This window comes from Pleurodeles waltl, chromosome 12 (genome assembly GCF_031143425.1).
Source record: "Pleurodeles waltl isolate 20211129_DDA chromosome 12, aPleWal1.hap1.20221129, whole genome shotgun sequence".
NCBI lineage: Eukaryota > Metazoa > Chordata > Amphibia > Caudata > Salamandridae > Pleurodeles > Pleurodeles waltl.
The window spans coordinates 126,580,307-126,593,712 of record NC_090451.1 but is presented as its reverse complement, the minus strand read 5'-3'; the positions used below and the strand labels follow the sequence as shown (position 1 = coordinate 126,593,712).

Here is a 13,406-nt window from a genome sequence, read left to right as displayed (position 1 = left end):
GTGGCTGGTGCACTTTGAAAGGAGTTGGTGGGAGGGAAAAATAGTTCATCTGAAGCTAAGTGAAGAAATTGGAATAAAATAGTGCATTTTAACCCCTTCGCTGCCAGCCTTTTCCCCCTCAGGTGCCAGGCATTTTTTTGGCTATTTGGGGCAGGGCGCGCTTAGGCCCTCATAGATTTTTGTCCACATAAGCTATCCACGCCAAATTTGCGTCCTTTTTTTCCAACATCCTAGGGATTCTAGAGGTACCCAGACTTTGTGGGTTCCCCTGAAGGAGACCAAGAAATTAGCCAAAATACGGTAAACATTTTGTTTTAAAAAAGAAAAAAATGGAAAAAAGGGCTGGAGAAGAAGGCTTGTGGTTTTTGTCCCTGAAATTGGCATCAACAAAGGGTTTGCACTGCTAAAATCACCAGCTTCCCAGCTTTCAGGGACAGGCAGACTTGAATCAGAAAACCCAATTTTTCAACACAATTTTGGCATTTTACTGGGACATACCCCATTTTTACGATTTTGTGTGCTTTTAGCCTCCTTCCAGTCAGTGACAGAAATGGGTGTGAAACCAATGCTGGGTCCCAGTAACCTAAACATTTTTGAAAAGAAGACAACATTCTGAATTCAGCAATGGGTAACTTGTGTAGATCTTACAAGTGTTTCCTACAGAAAATAACAACTGAAATAAAAAAAAAATATTGAAATTGAGAAGAAAAAAACAGCCATTTTCCTCTACGTTTTACTCTGTAACTTTTTTCTGCAATGTCAGATTTTTGAAAGCAATATACCATTACGCCTGCTGGACTCTTCTGGTTGCGGGGATATATAGGGCTTGTAGGTTCATCAAGAACCCTAGGTATCCAGAGAAAATAAATGAGCTGCACCTTGCAGTGGGTTTTCATTCTATACCGGGTATACTGCAATTAATTTGCCGAAGTATATAGAGTGAAAAAAAGGTATCAAGAAAACCTTTCTATTTCCAAAATGGGCACAAGATAAGGAGTGAAGGAGCAGTGGTTATTTGCACATCTCTGAATTCTGGGGTGCCCACACTAGCATGCAAATTAAAGGGCATTTCTCAAATAGACGTCTTTTTTACACACTGTCTTATATTTGGAAGGAAAAAATGTAGATAAAGACAAGGGGCAGTAACTCTTGTTTTGCTATTCTATGTTTCCCCAAGTCTCCCGATAACATTTTTTACCTCACTTGTGTGGGTAGGCCTAGCGCCCGCGACAGGAAGTGCCCCAAAACACAACGTGGACACATCAAATTTTCCCAAAGAAAACCAAAACCTAGGTAAAAGACATTGTCATTTGCAACGCCAATAGCTCTAACTCTCACAAATGTGAGACCTTTCGCATTGCAAATGCTTGTTTTTTTGTGCAGGCAAGTGTGCGTGGAGCCTGCTTTGGTTCTTAAGACCTCAGACCTAAAGCAAAGCTTAGACAGAAACATAGCAATGTGCCCTTTGCACACAGTTAGAGATCCTACTAAATGGAGTCATATATAGGTCTGCACGGCCATTTTGCACAATTTTGTTGTGATATAAAGTTGCGGTAGAGCTCAATGAGAGCTGGTAGTTATGGCCGAGTGGTTAAGGTGATGGGCTTGAAATCCTTTGGGGGTTCCCTGCACGGGTTTGAATCCTGCTGACTACCTCTGTTGTTTATTTTAAACCTGATTTTTAAAATAACTGTGAAGAACACATTTACCAACTTTATTTGGGAAGATAGATAATTTACTTTAAATCTTTATTTAACAGAGGTTCGATTTTATTTTGCAGAGAGAAGAGCGGGTGACCGCGTGGGGAGAACAAATGATTTGTTAAACCTTCCATTTGAAGGTGATCTAAGCAGAATGAAGCAAAACAACAGCAGCGCCAATCAGCCGATTTCTTGGAGTCCACGGTTTAGGAGTTTACTTAGAAGGAGACTGTAAAAGAGTTTTAAAATTAGGGACCTATTGGTAGAGTCACTGTTTATGCAAATTGAAGGGTCAGAAGGGAGATGCGTCATTAAGATCTGTAAAAATCCATCTCTGGCAGCGGTGGGATTTGAACCCACGCCTCCAAAGAGACTGGAGCCTTAATCCAGCGCCTTAGACCGCTCGGCCACGCTACCTGTTGCTCTCAGTGTGTCTGTGCACTTCATGAGCACCGTAACCCTGAGTCTCCTCACTTAGTGTGGAAAGTCGAGTTGATAAACCATTTCATGGACATGATTACAATGTCGGGAGGGTGATGTGGTAATTGAAGGTTATCTCTCTTACTCAGTCACTGCACAAGTCTTCTCCCACCTGCTCGGACCTAGTGCAATCACCTTAAAAGACAACACTCTCCGAGCAATGACTTCCAACCAAGGTATAAGCACCTGCTCTACATAGGCAATGTGACTCCATCATTTTCTAATGAAACAAGTGTTCATACTGGTGGGCTCATTTCTTTGGGTGGGATCTAATGAATGAGCAGTTCATTCAAAAATAACCGAGGAGTTGCACGTATTCATGACATCAGCCCTATTGCCGCACCCAGTCTCCCCAACATACTGTTTAGCTTTCCAGTGACGTCATGTCTTGTGTGGCCTATTCACATTCCGCTGTTAATATTTTTTAGCCAATAGAATTTCACAGGCTCCCGTCTTTGAGCTCACATTGAAAAGGCACAAGTCCCAAAATGCAACCGGGTGCTGTTTAAAACTCCAGCACTGGTGGGCGGTGCCCCAGGTGACATGGGGCCCACCTGGATGCTCTGACTGCCTTTCACGTGACAGTCACAGACACACACAGGACAGAGGTTCAAAAGCTATTCTGAAAGAAGTAAGGACAACAGGCCCACGTGAAACTAAACTTTTTAAATAGATGATTTTTGTTTCTATTGACCGGGTTCTCACTCGTTCTGCGCGCCAAGTCAAATGTAAATGAGCCTCGCAATAAAAATGCACAGAGGATGGTAAAATTCACTTCACTCTGCGCTCGTTGATGCTGAGAGCATGGTTGTCAGCCCGCACGCTTGTTATTTTGATGTGGAATTACTTGATTGCTTTGTGATAATTTTCATTACTCCGAATTGCAAGTTCCCCTACCCCAGTAATAATGTTTGAGGTATTGCTTCCCTACCACACCAACAAGGCCACCCTCTGACCAAGTCCTTTGCCTCTCTTCAGAACTACCATAAGCCCCTCCATGCACTAGGAACTTTTTGCTTGACGACCATCTAGGCGTCCTTGGAATATTGATTTTTAGAAGTAACAATGTTTGTTTATTTTAACTAACTGACCTTTTTAGGGTCTCGCTTGATAGACTCTGTAGTATTCAGTAAAGGGCTTGGAGCCCGCATGTCTCTCACCATTTTTTTATTTATGTGGCACTCTTCTTTACAGTTTCCTAATTCATCAAGGCATGTCTTGCATCATTTCCGTTCCTCTCTGTAGAGCAGCGACCAAGCGTTGATTGATTCAGCTTAATCAGTGCCTGACCGCTGCTCCCCACCTGATCAAGGTACTATTTTTTCCTTTTACCTTCTAGTGCCCTGCAAACAGAAGGCTTGTGACTGGCAAAAACATGCCCAGCAGGACAACCAAAACTGTTAAGTTTTAAATTTAAATCGAACTTTCTTTTATTTTGCCAAATCGTCTTTTCCCACGTTCCACGCATGTTTTCTTTTGCTTTTGTTCGTGGGCACTCTTCTCAAAAGATGACGATTAGCTCGTTTAAAATATTGCAAATCAACAGTGTTTCTTTATTATGTGTAAATTCTGAAATTAATCTTTAACACATAATCCTGCGGTACACTTCAATCCATCCCACTCCAATCTTCCCCACTACAATCCACCCCATCCAGACCACTTCACCCACACTAATCCACCTCACTCCAGTCCAAATCACTCACCCGAATCCAATCCATTCTAACTCATCCTATTCCAATCCTCTCCACCCACCCCAAGCAAATCTGTCTCACTCCAATGTGCCCCACTATAATAAAAAACAATCTGCACCACTCCAAAACAATCTGTCCCACTTCGATCCAAAACAATCTGCCCCACTCCACTTCAAAACAATCTCCCCTACTCCAATTCAAAACAATCTACCCCACTGCAATCTGCTGCACTCCAATCAAAAACAAACTACCACACTGCAATCCAAAACAATCTGCCATACTGCAATCGAAAACAATCTGTCCCACCCAAGGCAGTGGTGGCTGGTGCACTTTGAAAGGAGTTGGTGGGAGGGAAAAATAGTTCATCTGAAGCTAAGTGAAGAAATTGGAATAAAATAGTGCATTTTAACCCCTTCGCTGCCAGCCTTTTCCCCCTCAGGTGCCAGGCATTTTTTTGGCTATTTGGGGCAGGGCGCGCTTAGGCCCTCATAGATTTTTGTCCACATAAGCTATCCACGCCAAATTTGCGTCCTTTTTTTCCAACATCCTAGGGATTCTAGAGGTACCCAGACTTTGTGGGTTCCCCTGAAGGAGACCAAGAAATTAGCCAAAATACGGTAAACATTTTGTTTTAAAAAAGAAAAAAATGGAAAAAAGGGCTGGAGAAGAAGGCTTGTGGTTTTTGTCCCTGAAATTGGCATCAACAAAGGGTTTGCACTGCTAAAATCACCAGCTTCCCAGCTTTCAGGGACAGGCAGACTTGAATCAGAAAACCCAATTTTTCAACACAATTTTGGCATTTTACTGGGACATACCCCATTTTTACGATTTTGTGTGCTTTTAGCCTCCTTCCAGTCAGTGACAGAAATGGGTGTGAAACCAATGCTGGGTCCCAGTAACCTAAACATTTTTGAAAAGAAGACAACATTCTGAATTCAGCAATGGGTAACTTGTGTAGATCTTACAAGTGTTTCCTACAGAAAATAACAACTGAAATAAAAAAAAAATATTGAAATTGAGAAGAAAAAAACAGCCATTTTCCTCTACGTTTTACTCTGTAACTTTTTTCTGCAATGTCAGATTTTTGAAAGCAATATACCATTACGCCTGCTGGACTCTTCTGGTTGCGGGGATATATAGGGCTTGTAGGTTCATCAAGAACCCTAGGTATCCAGAGAAAATAAATGAGCTGCACCTTGCAGTGGGTTTTCATTCTATACCGGGTATACTGCAATTAATTTGCCGAAGTATATAGAGTGAAAAAAAGGTATCAAGAAAACCTTTCTATTTCCAAAATGGGCACAAGATAAGGAGTGAAGGAGCAGTGGTTATTTGCACATCTCTGAATTCTGGGGTGCCCACACTAGCATGCGAATTAAAGGGCATTTCTCAAATAGACGTCTTTTTTACACACTGTCTTATATTTGGAAGGAAAAAATGTAGATAAAGACAAGGGGCAGTAACTCTTGTTTTGCTATTCTATGTTTCCCCAAGTCTCCCGATAACATTTTTTACCTCACTTGTGTGGGTAGGCCTAGCGCCCGCGACAGGAAGTGCCCCAAAACACAACGTGGACACATCAAATTTTCCCAAAGAAAACCAAAACCTAGGTAAAAGACATTGTCATTTGCAACGCCAATAGCTCTAACTCTCACAAATGTGAGACCTTTCGCATTGCAAATGCTTGTTTTTTTGTGCAGGCAAGTGTGCGTGGAGCCTGCTTTGGTTCTTAAGACCTCAGACCTAAAGCAAAGCTTAGACAGAAACATAGCAATGTGCCCTTTGCACACAGTTAGAGATCCTACTAAATGGAGTCATATATAGGTCTGCACGGCCATTTTGCACAATTTTGTTGTGATATAAAGTTTCGGTAGAGCTCAATGAGAGCTGGTAGTTATGGCCGAGTGGTTAAGGTGATGGACTTGAAATCCTTTGGGGGTTCCCTGCACGGGTTTGAATCCTGCTGACTACCTCTGTTGTTTATTTTAAACCTGATTTTTAAAATAACTGTGAAGAACACATTTACCAACTTTATTTGGGAAGATAGATAATTTACTTTAAATCTTTATTTAACAGAGGTTCGATTTTATTTTGCAGAGAGAAGAGCGGGTGACCGCGTGGGGAGAACAAATGATTTGTTAAACCTTCCATTTGAAGATGATCTAAGCAGAATGAAGCAAAACAACAGCAGCGCCAATCAGCCGATTTCTTGGAGTCCACGGTTTAGGAGTTTACTTAGAAGGAGACTGTAAAAGAGTTTTACAATTAGGGACCTATTGGTAGAGTCACTGCTTATGCAAATTGAAGGGTCAGAAGGGAGATGTGTCATTAAGATCTGTAAAAATCCATCTCTGGCAGCGGTGGGATTTGAACCCACGCCTCCAAAGAGACTGGAGCCTTAATCCAGGGCCTTAGACCGCTCGGCCACGCTACCTGTTGCTCTCAGTGTGTCTGTGCACTTCATGAGCACCGTAACCCTGAGTCTCCTCACTTAGTGTGGAAAGTCGAGTTGATAAACCATTTCATGGACATGATTACAATGTCGGGAGGGTGATGTGGTAATTGAAGGTTATCTCTCTTACTCAGTCACTGCACAAGTCTTCTCCCACCTGCTCGGACCTAGTGCAATCACCTTAAAAGACAACACTCTCCGAGCAATGACTTCCAACCAAGGTATAAGCACCTGCTCTACATAGGCAATGTGACTCCATCATTTTCTAATGAAACAAGTGTTCATACCGGTGGGCTCATTTCTTTGGGTGGGATCTAATGAATGAGCAGTTCATTCAAAAATAACTGAGGAGTTGCACGTATTCATGACATCAGCCCTATTGCCGCACCCAGTCTCCCCAACATACTGTTTAGCTTTCCAGTGACGTCATGTCTTGTGTGGCCTATTCACATTCCGCTGTTAATATTTTTTAGCCAATAGAATTTCACAGGCTCCCGTCTTTGAGCTCACATTGAAAAGGCACAAGTCCCAAAATGCAACCGGGTGCTGTTTAAAACTCCAGCACTGGTGGGCGGTGCTCCAGGTGACATGGGGTCCACCTGGATGCCCTGACTGCCTTTCACGTGACAGTCACAGACACACACAGGACAGAGGTTCAAAAGCTATTCTGAAAGAAGTAAGGACAACAGGCCCACGTGAAACTAAACTTTTTAAATAGATGATTTTTGTTTCTATTGACCTGGTTCTCACTCGTTCTGCGCGCCAAGTCAAATGTAAATGAGCCTCGCAATAAAAATGCACAGAGGATGGTAAAATTCACTTCACTCTGCGCTCGTTGATGCTGAGAGCATGGTTGTCAGCCCGCACGCTTGTTATTTTGATGTGGAATTACTTGATTGCTTTGTGATAATTTTCATTACTCCGAATTGCAAGTTCCCCTACCCCAGTAATAATGTTTGAGGTATTGCTTCCCTACCACACCAACAAGGCCACCCTCTGACCAAGTCCTTTGCCTCTCTTCAGAACTACCATAAGCCCCTCCATGCACTAGGAACTTTTTGCTTGACGACCATCTAGGCGTCCTTGGAATATTGATTTTTAGAAGTAACAATGTTTGTTTATTTTAACTAACTGACCTTTTTAGGGTCTCGCTTGATAGACTCTGTAGTATTCAGTAAAGGGCTTGGAGCCCGCATGTCTCTCACCATTTTTTTATTTATGTGGCACTCTTCTTTACAGTTTCCTAATTCATCAAGGCATGTCTTGCATCATTTCCGTTCCTCTCTGTAGAGCAGCGACCAAGCGTTGATTGATTCAGCTTAATCAGTGCCTGACCGCTGCTCCCCACCTGATCAAGGTACTATTTTTTCCTTTTACCTTCTAGTGCCCTGCAAACAGAAGGCTTGTGACTGGCAAAAACATGCCCAGCAGGACAACCAAAACTGTTAAGTTTTAAATTTAAATCGAACTTTCTTTTATTTTGCCAAATCGTCTTTTCCCACGTTCCACGCATGTTTTCTTTTGCTTTTGTTCGTGGGCACTCTTCTCAAAAGATGACGATTAGCTCGTTTAAAATATTGCAAATCAACAGTGTTTCTTTATTATGTGTAAATTCTGAAATTAATCTTTAACACATAATCCTGCGGTACACTTCAATCCACCCCACTCCAATCTTCCCCACTACAATCCACCCCATCCAGACCACTTCACCCACACTAATCCACCTCACTCCAGTCCAAATCACTCACCCGAATCCAATCCACTCTAACTCATCCTACTCCAATCCTCTCCACCCACCCCAAGCAAATCTGTCTCACTCCAATGTGCCCCACTATAATAAAAAACAATCTGCACCACTCCAAAACAATCTGTCCCACTTCGATCCAAAACAATCTGCCCCACTCCAATCTGCCCGACTCCACTTCAAAACAATCTCCCCTACTCCAATTCAAAACAATCTACCCCACTGCAATCTGCTGCACTCCAATCAAAAACAAACTACCACACTGCAATCCAAAACAATCTGCCATACTGCAATCGAAAACAATCTGTCCCACCCAAGGCAGTGGTGGCTGGTGCACTTTGAAAGGAGTTGGTGGGAGGGAAAAATAGTTCATCTGAAGCTAAGTGAAGAAATTGGAATAAAATAGTGCATTTTAACCCCTTCGCTGCCAGCCTTTTCCCCCTCAGGTGCCAGGCATTTTTTTGGCTATTTGGGGCAGGGCGCGCTTAGGCCCTCATAGATTTTTGTCCACATAAGCTATCCACGCCAAATTTGCGTCCTTTTTTTCCAACATCCTAGGGATTCTAGAGGTACCCAGACTTTGTGGGTTCCCCTGAAGGAGACCAAGAAATTAGCCAAAATACGGTAAACATTTTGTTTTAAAAAAGAAAAAAATGGAAAAAAGGGCTGGAGAAGAAGGCTTGTGGTTTTTGTCCCTGAAATTGGCATCAACAAAGGGTTTGCACTGCTAAAATCACCAGCTTCCCAGCTTTCAGGGACAGGCAGACTTGAATCAGAAAACCCAATTTTTCAACACAATTTTGGCATTTTACTGGGACATACCCCATTTTTACGATTTTGTGTGCTTTTAGCCTCCTTCCAGTCAGTGACAGAAATGGGTGTGAAACCAATGCTGGGTCCCAGTAACCTAAACATTTTTGAAAAGAAGACAACATTCTGAATTCAGCAATGGGTAACTTGTGTAGATCTTACAAGTGTTTCCTACAGAAAATAACAACTGAAATAAAAAAAAAATATTGAAATTGAGAAGAAAAAAACAGCCATTTTCCTCTACGTTTTACTCTGTAACTTTTTTCTGCAATGTCAGATTTTTGAAAGCAATATACCATTACGCCTGCTGGACTCTTCTGGTTGCGGGGATATATAGGGCTTGTAGGTTCATCAAGAACCCTAGGTATCCAGAGAAAATAAATGAGCTGCACCTTGCAGTGGGTTTTCATTCTATACCGGGTATACTGCAATTAATTTGCCGAAGTATATAGAGTGAAAAAAAGGTATCAAGAAAACCTTTCTATTTCCAAAATGGGCACAAGATAAGGAGTGAAGGAGCAGTGGTTATTTGCACATCTCTGAATTCTGGGGTGCCCACACTAGCATGCAAATTAAAGGGCATTTCTCAAATAGACGTCTTTTTTACACACTGTCTTATATTTGGAAGGAAAAAATGTAGATAAAGACAAGGGGCAGTAACTCTTGTTTTGCTATTCTATGTTTCCCCAAGTCTCCCGATAACATTTTTTACCTCACTTGTGTGGGTAGGCCTAGCGCCCGCGACAGGAAGTGCCCCAAAACACAACGTGGACACATCAAATTTTCCCAAAGAAAACCAAAACCTAGGTAAAAGACATTGTCATTTGCAACGCCAATAGCTCTAACTCTCACAAATGTGAGACCTTTCGCATTGCAAATGCTTGTTTTTTTGTGCAGGCAAGTGTGCGTGGAGCCTGCTTTGGTTCTTAAGACCTCAGACCTAAAGCAAAGCTTAGACAGAAACATAGCAATGTGCCCTTTGCACACAGTTAGAGATCCTACTAAATGGAGTCATATATAGGTCTGCACGGCCATTTTGCACAATTTTGTTGTGATATAAAGTTTCGGTAGAGCTCAATGAGAGCTGGTAGTTATGGCCGAGTGGTTAAGGTGATGGGCTTGAAATCCTTTGGGGGTTCCCTGCACGGGTTTGAATCCTGCTGACTACCTCTGTTGTTTATTTTAAACCTGATTTTTAAAATAACTGTGAAGAACACATTTACCAACTTTATTTGGGAAGATAGATAATTTACTTTAAATCTTTATTTAACAGAGGTTCGATTTTATTTTGCAGAGAGAAGAGCGGGTGACCGCGTGGGGAGAACAAATGATTTGTTAAACCTTCCATTTGAAGATGATCTAAGCAGAATGAAGCAAAACAACAGCAGCGCCAATCAGCCGATTTCTTGGAGTCCACGGTTTAGGAGTTTACTTAGAAGGAGACTGTAAAAGAGTTTTACAATTAGGGACCTATTGGTAGAGTCACTGCTTATGCAAATTGAAGGGTCAGAAGGGAGATGCGTCATTAAGATCTGTAAAAATCCATCTCTGGCAGCGGTGGGATTTGAACCCACGCCTCCAAAGAGACTGGAGCCTTAATCCAGGGCCTTAGACCGCTCGGCCACGCTACCTGTTGCTCTCAGTGTGTCTGTGCACTTCATGAGCACCGTAACCCTGAGTCTCCTCACTTAGTGTGGAAAGTCGAGTTGATAAACCATTTCATGGACATGATTACAATGTCGGGAGGGTGATGTGGTAATTGAAGGTTATCTCTCTTACTCAGTCACTGCACAAGTCTTCTCCCACCTGCTCGGACCTAGTGCAATCACCTTAAAAGACAACACTCTCCGAGCAATGACTTCCAACCAAGGTATAAGCACCTGCTCTACATAGGCAATGTGACTCCATCATTTTCTAATGAAACAAGTGTTCATACCGGTGGGCTCATTTCTTTGGGTGGGATCTAATGAATGAGCAGTTCATTCAAAAATAACTGAGGAGTTGCACGTATTCATGACATCAGCCCTATTGCCGCACCCAGTCTCCCCAACATACTGTTTAGCTTTCCAGTGACGTCATGTCTTGTGTGGCCTATTCACATTCCGCTGTTAATATTTTTTAGCCAATAGAATTTCACAGGCTCCCGTCTTTGAGCTCACATTGAAAAGGCACAAGTCCCAAAATGCAACCGGGTGCTGTTTAAAACTCCAGCACTGGTGGGCGGTGCTCCAGGTGACATGGGGTCCACCTGGATGCCCTGACTGCCTTTCACGTGACAGTCACAGACACACACAGGACAGAGGTTCAAAAGCTATTCTGAAAGAAGTAAGGACAACAGGCCCACGTGAAACTAAACTTTTTAAATAGATGATTTTTGTTTCTATTGACCTGGTTCTCACTCGTTCTGCGCGCCAAGTCAAATGTAAATGAGCCTCGCAATAAAAATGCACAGAGGATGGTAAAATTCACTTCACTCTGCGCTCGTTGATGCTGAGAGCATGGTTGTCAGCCCGCACGCTTGTTATTTTGATGTGGAATTACTTGATTGCTTTGTGATAATTTTCATTACTCCGAATTGCAAGTTCCCCTACCCCAGTAATAATGTTTGAGGTATTGCTTCCCTACCACACCAACAAGGCCACCCTCTGACCAAGTCCTTTGCCTCTCTTCAGAACTACCATAAGCCCCTCCATGCACTAGGAACTTTTTGCTTGACGACCATCTAGGCGTCCTTGGAATATTGATTTTTAGAAGTAACAATGTTTGTTTATTTTAACTAACTGACCTTTTTAGGGTCTCGCTTGATAGACTCTGTAGTATTCAGTAAAGGGCTTGGAGCCCGCATGTCTCTCACCATTTTTTTATTTATGTGGCACTCTTCTTTACAGTTTCCTAATTCATCAAGGCATGTCTTGCATCATTTCCGTTCCTCTCTGTAGAGCAGCGACCAAGCGTTGATTGATTCAGCTTAATCAGTGCCTGACCGCTGCTCCCCACCTGATCAAGGTACTATTTTTTCCTTTTACCTTCTAGTGCCCTGCAAACAGAAGGCTTGTGACTGGCAAAAACATGCCCAGCAGGACAACCAAAACTGTTAAGTTTTAAATTTAAATCGAACTTTCTTTTATTTTGCCAAATCGTCTTTTCCCACGTTCCACGCATGTTTTCTTTTGCTTTTGTTCGTGGGCACTCTTCTCAAAAGATGACGATTAGCTCGTTTAAAATATTGCAAATCAACAGTGTTTCTTTATTATGTGTAAATTCTGAAATTAATCTTTAACACATAATCCTGCGGTACACTTCAATCCACCCCACTCCAATCTTCCCCACTACAATCCACCCCATCCAGACCACTTCACCCACACTAATCCACCTCACTCCAGTCCAAATCACTCACCCGAATCCAATCCACTCTAACTCATCCTACTCCAATCCTCTCCACCCACCCCAAGCAAATCTGTCTCACTCCAATGTGCCCCACTATAATAAAAAACAATCTGCACCACTCCAAAACAATCTGTCCCACTTCGATCCAAAACAATCTGCCCCACTCCAATCTGCCCGACTCCACTTCAAAACAATCTCCCCTACTCCAATTCAAAACAATCTACCCCACTGCAATCTGCTGCACTCCAATCAAAAACAAACTACCACACTGCAATCCAAAACAATCTGCCATACTGCAATCGAAAACAATCTGTCCCACCCAAGGCAGTGGTGGCTGGTGCACTTTGAAAGGAGTTGGTGGGAGGGAAAAATAGTTCATCTGAAGCTAAGTGAAGAAATTGGAATAAAATAGTGCATTTTAACCCCTTCGCTGCCAGCCTTTTCCCCCTCAGGTGCCAGGCATTTTTTTGGCTATTTGGGGCAGGGCGCGCTTAGGCCCTCATAGATTTTTGTCCACATAAGCTATCCACGCCAAATTTGCGTCCTTTTTTTCCAACATCCTAGGGATTCTAGAGGTACCCAGACTTTGTGGGTTCCCCTGAAGGAGACCAAGAAATTAGCCAAAATACGGTAAACATTTTGTTTTAAAAAAGAAAAAAATGGAAAAAAGGGCTGGAGAAGAAGGCTTGTGGTTTTTGTCCCTGAAATTGGCATCAACAAAGGGTTTGCACTGCTAAAATCACCAGCTTCCCAGCTTTCAGGGACAGGCAGACTTGAATCAGAAAACCCAATTTTTCAACACAATTTTGGCATTTTACTGGGACATACCCCATTTTTACGATTTTGTGTGCTTTTAGCCTCCTTCCAGTCAGTGACAGAAATGGGTGTGAAACCAATGCTGGGTCCCAGTAACCTAAACATTTTTGAAAAGAAGACAACATTCTGAATTCAGCAATGGGTAACTTGTGTAGATCTTACAAGTGTTTCCTACAGAAAATAACAACTGAAATAAAAAAAAAATATTGAAATTGAGAAGAAAAAAACAGCCATTTTCCTCTACGTTTTACTCTGTAACTTTTTTCTGCAATGTCAGATTTTTGAAAGCAATATACCATTACGCCTGCTGGACTCTTCTGGTTGCG

The 13,406-nt window shown here is 42.4% G+C and overlaps 4 non-coding genes across 4 annotated transcripts; 1 reads left to right on the top strand and 3 right to left on the bottom strand.

The window, feature by feature from the left end:
• Positions 1–2,035: 2,035 nt before the first annotated feature.
• Positions 2,036–2,117, bottom strand: TRNAL-AAG (transfer RNA leucine (anticodon AAG)). The gene has a single exon. It is a non-coding gene; the product is annotated as a tRNA-Leu (tRNA).
• A 3,644-nt stretch (positions 2,118–5,761) lies between these two features.
• On the top strand, positions 5,762–5,843 carry TRNAS-UGA (transfer RNA serine (anticodon UGA)). Its single transcript has one exon. It is a non-coding gene; the product is annotated as a tRNA-Ser (tRNA).
• Positions 5,844–6,223: 380 nt separating this feature from the next.
• Positions 6,224–6,305, bottom strand: TRNAL-AAG (transfer RNA leucine (anticodon AAG)). Its single transcript has one exon. It is a non-coding gene; the product is annotated as a tRNA-Leu (tRNA).
• A 4,121-nt stretch (positions 6,306–10,426) lies between these two features.
• On the bottom strand, positions 10,427–10,508 carry TRNAL-AAG (transfer RNA leucine (anticodon AAG)). Its single transcript has one exon. It is a non-coding gene; the product is annotated as a tRNA-Leu (tRNA).
• Between the last annotated feature and the right edge of the window lie 2,898 nt (positions 10,509–13,406).